This window comes from Pristis pectinata, chromosome 2 (assembly GCF_009764475.1).
Source record: "Pristis pectinata isolate sPriPec2 chromosome 2, sPriPec2.1.pri, whole genome shotgun sequence".
Classification (NCBI taxonomy): domain Eukaryota; kingdom Metazoa; phylum Chordata; class Chondrichthyes; order Rhinopristiformes; family Pristidae; genus Pristis; species Pristis pectinata.
In genome coordinates this window covers 142,657,721-142,662,950 of record NC_067406.1, presented here as the reverse complement: position 1 = coordinate 142,662,950, position 5,230 = coordinate 142,657,721, and positions in this window count along the sequence as shown.

The window sequence follows — 5,230 nt, the reverse complement described above, 5'->3', positions numbered from 1 at the left end:
GATGAACAAAAATAAAATTTGGTTTAAATGCCTCCAATGAGTTTCATTTTAAAACATTTCTGGCACACTCATCAGCTACCATAAGGATTATATCTGGGATTTTTTTTACTGAATTGATTTTCTGAATTTTAAATGAATGTTATTTTATACAGAAAGATGATGCAATTGTCATGTTAAGTTTGAAGATGAAAAGAATTGTCAAAAGCTAGAAACACTGCAGATGTTGGAAATGTGAAGTTAAACAAAAAGTGCTGGAAAGCGTCTGTGTTTCAGCTTGATGCCCCTTCCTCAGGGCCAAGGATTTTCAACTGGCCCACAAACTGGAAATTTGCACTCCTTTTGCCTGGGAATATACAAATTAGGTTGTGGATTCTGCAGAGGGTTGTAGACTCAGCCAGCTCCATCATGGGCACCACCCTCCCCACCATCGAGGACATCTTCAAGAGGCGGTGCCTCAAGAAGGCGGCATCCATCACTAAGGACCCTCACCATCTGGGGCACGCCCTCTTCTCGTTACTACCATCAGGGAGGAGGTACAGGAGCCTGAAGACCCACACTCAACAATTCAGGAACAGCTTCTTCCCCTCCACCATCAGGTTTCTGAACGGTCCACGAACCCATAAACACCACCTCGTTAATCCTTTTTTTTTCAGAATCAGAATCAGGTTTATTATCACTGACTTATATGGTGTAAAGTTTTTTTGTTTTGCAGCAGCAGTACAGTGCAAGACATAAAAATCTATAAATTATAAAATAAATAAATAGTGCAAAAAAAAAGAAGTGTCTACAACCCTCTGCAGCCTCTTTCGATCCTGCACATTGGAGCCTCTACACCAGGCGGTGATGCAACCAGTCAGATGCTCTCCACCGTACATCCGTAGAAATTTGTCTTTGGTGACATACCAAATCTCCTCAAACTCCTAACGAAGTAGAGCCGCTGGCATGCCTTCTTCTTCTTTTGCACTATTTATTTTTGTAATTTATAGTGATTTTAAGTTTTTGCACTGTACTGCTGCTGCAAAACAACATTTCACATCATCTAAGTCAGTGATAATAAATCTGATTCTGCAGGATTAATACTGTCATCAGTTTTTATTTCCATCTGCGCTTTGTCTGTCAAATCTTGTGGGATATAAAAATTAAAACTTGTTGTTGGATTCAATGGCCAGCCTGCATCACAAGTGAGAGGGAAAGGCTGCACGGCCAGCGTGCTGAGAGGTGACCCTCCAGGGTTGAGAAATTATGAAGTATGATGTGGGGCAGATGCTTCCCCTGGGGAGAATCCATGCTGGGCAGCACATGACACAGCAGGTGGAGCCACTACCTCACAGCTCCAGAGACCCGGGTTCGATCCCAATCTCCGGTGCTGTCTGTGTGGAGTTTGCACGCTCTCCCTGTGACCGTGTGAGCTTCCCCCGGGTGCTCCGGTTTCCTCCCATATCCCAGAGTCGGTGCGGGTCGGTGGGTTAATTGGCCGCTGTAGATTGTCTCACAATGTGTGGGTGAGGGACAGAATCTGGGGGAGTTGTTGGGAATGTGGGGTGAGTGAAATGGGTTAGGGTAGGATTGGTGTAAATGGGTGCTTGATGGTCAGAACAGATTCAGTGGGCTGAAGGGCCTGTTTCCCTGCTGTAAGATTCTATGGCTATGACTAAAATCAGAGATTATTAATATAAAATAGTCACTATTACATCAGTCATGGAGTTCAGAAATAACCTCTTTATCCGCGGGGAGTGTGGAGCTCGCTGCCAGCAGCAGTGACTGAGGTGGGTGTGTGAGATTGGTCTCGGGGCAGCTGGATTGAGTCACAAGGGAGAGAAGAGGAGGTCAGGGGAGAAGGAGGGCTGGGTGAGGCTCCTGGGGGGCAGAAACGCTCAATGGGCTTGTTTGTGTGGTGCTAATTCCCATTAAATGTTTAAAGGCCAGCTGTGCATCGTGCTTTTACTTTCTAGCTCTCAGTTTTATTAAAACTTATTTACAGCATCTTCAGTTTCTTGCTTCTCAGCTGAGCTTGTGATGCTAATGTGTGACGTTCGCTGACTTCACCAGCTGCCGTTCTCTCTGTCACATGGCAAGCAGGATGCAGAACTTGCTTCGGCAGCAGGGTACACACCAGGAATTTGAAGGGTCACGGACTGTGTTACATGTCCGTGCCGATAATGGCATGCCTGTGGCCATCACATCGATAAAACTAGTAAATTTGTAAAAATTGATAAACTGCTTTATTATTGTCACTTGTACCGAGGTACAGTGAAAAACTTGTCTTGTATACCGTTCATACAGATCATTTCATTACAACAGTGCATTGAGGTAGTACAGGGTAAAACAATAACAGAGTGACACAGCTACAGGGAAGGGCAGTGCAGGTAGACAATAAGGTGCAAAGTCAAACAAGGTAGATCATGAGGTCAAGAGTCCATCTCATCGTATAAGGGAACCGTTCAATAGTCTTACCACTGTGGGATAGAAGCTGTCCTTGAGCCTGGTGGTACATGCCCTCAAGCTCCTATATCTTCCGCCTGATGCGAGAAGGGAGAAGAGAGAATGACCCAGGTGGGTGGGGTCTTTGATTATGCTGGCTGCTTCACCAAGGCAACGAGAAGTATAGACAGAGTCCATGGAGGGGATGCTGGTTTCTGTGATGTGCTGGGCTGTGTCCACAACTCTCTGCAGTTTCTTGTGGTCCTGGGAAGAGCAGTTGCCGTACCAAGCCATGATGCATCCAGATAGGATGCTTTCTATGGTGCATCGATAAAAGTTGGTGAGTGTCAAAGGGGACATGGCCAAATTTCTTTAGCCTCCTGAGGAAGTAGAGGCGCTGGTGAGCCTTCTTGGCTGTGACATCTACGTGGTTGGACCAGGACAGGCTATTGGTGATGCTCACATCCTAGGAACTTGAAGCTTTCAACCCTCTCGACCTCAGCACCATTGATGTAGACAGGTGCATGTACACCGCCCCCTTTCCTGGTGTCAATGACCAGCTCTTTTGTTGTGCAGTGCAGGCAGACAATAAGGTAGATTGTGAGGTCAAGAGTCCATCTTATTGTACTAGGGGATTGTTCAATAGTCTCATAACAGTGGGATAGAAGCTGTCCTTGAGCCCGGTGGTACGTACTTTCAGGCTTTTGTATCTTCTGCCCGATGGGAGAGGGGAGAAGAGAGAATGTCCAGCGTGGGTGGGGTCTTTGATTATGTTGGCTGCTTTACGTGACAGTGAGAAGTGTAGACAGAGTCCATGAATCTGCACTTGACTACTTAACGTAACAAATTGCAGGCAGACCTTCCAAGCAGAGTGGTTCCTGGACACCCTGCACCTTTGGGCGGAGAATTGACTCTACTGTCTGAGCTAATCTCATCCACAGCTTTTGCCTCCTACTCTGGAAATGATCTGGGAAGGAGTTTGACAAGAGAAAATTTGAAAATCTAACAATAACACAGAAAGAAGCCATTCAGCCCATCAGGTCAGTGCTAACTCCCAGGAGAGTTGTCCTATCACTCACATTCCCCCTCTCCTTCTGTCCTGTACCCTTGCAACCTGTTCTTTCTCATACATGCCCATTAACTCTCCTTTTTGCTTCTTATTAACTACACTAAGGGGTATTTACAGCAGCCAATTAACCTGACGTAAAATCTACCTACGCTAGAGATAACCTTCGGAAAATCATTTCTTCCTGGTCAAAAAGTAAGAAAGGTTTGGAATGTTGCTGTGAGGAACTCCACAAATTGTAAATATCTTTCTACGTAGCTGCGCTTTTCCAGAGCTGCTTTCCATGGTTCAATAAGGTGTGAGCTTGTTGTCAGTCAATGGGTTTGAGGCTACAAAATCAATGTTGTGATTCTGTTTATTAATGAAACAAAATGAATCTACTGTGCCTTTAGATTTTTGTTCACTGCTGAATCTCTCCACATTGTATGTGAATGCATGCCTCTGCAGGAACTGCTTCCATTTATTTAACACAAGATCAAACTGCTTCACAAGGTCCTTAGTAAAGACAGTTTCTTAGCAAAGCAAAGAGATTAGAACAGATAACTAAACGTCAAAGAGGTAGGTTTAAAGGAGATCCTTAAAGGGGAAGACAGAGGCTGAAGGAGAGAATTCTCGAGATGAGGGGGGTTGTTAGCTGGAGGCATGGTTGTCCGCAATGGAGTAATGAAATCTAGCAGAGTCTAGAGAACTTGGTGGGTTCTTTGGGCTGGAGGAGGTTACAGAGGGATGGGCGAGGCAGTGGAGACGTTACAAAGCAAGGTTGTGAATGGAGGTATCAGTGGATGTGAAGGCAGTGAGCTCAGTGTGTTAGGATGCTCTCCCTGACACATGTGGGGCAATAGGGTTTCAATGAGTTCAAGTTTACAGATAAATACTCTCAGATTTAACCAGGATAATTATTCCAGTGTTGTACTTATTCGATTCTCAGTGAAAGATGTCTCAGGATCTTTTGCGTGGGTTTCCTCCGGGCGCTCCGGTTTCCTCCCACATTGCAAAGACGTACGGGTAGGTTAATTTGGGATTAAAATGGGCGGCGCGGACTCGTTGGGCCAGGAGGGCCTGTTACCACGCTGTAAATAAAATTAAAAAATTTAAATTTTAGAAAGTTCCACTGCACCTCTGTAAGACCTGCATACTTCCCAAGTATTTTATCATCCAATATGGCAGGTGGTTCACACATCAAGATCCTGCCCAGCGGGTGAACCGTGAATTAATGTTGCTGTGGTGTTAAGGAAGAACATTGGCCAAGTCACAGGTGCAGTGAGATGTTCTGCCAAGTTCATTCTCACTTACCCAGGAATGGCAGAGGGAGACGTTAACACCTCACCTGGGACAACAGATGGGAACTGGCACTGTCCCAGGTCCGTGTTAGCTCAGAACGCATTGTCAGGGATGGTGCACGAGTAACCCAAGTCCAAATCTCGCGACATCAACTGGGAATTTTAAACATTAAATAACTGAGAACATAGAACATAGCACAGGTACAGGCCCTTTGCCCATGAGGTCTGTGCCAAACACCATGCCAAATTAAACTCATTCCCTTCTGCCTGCACATGGTCCATATCGCTCCACTCCCTACATATTCATGTGTCTGTCTAACAGCCTCTGAGATGCCACTATGGCATCTGCCTCCACCACCACCCCTGGCAGCCTGTTCCAGGCACCCACCACTCTCTGTGTAAAAAACTGCCCTGCACATCTGCTTTAAACTTTCCCCCTCTCACTTTAAATCCATGTCCTCTA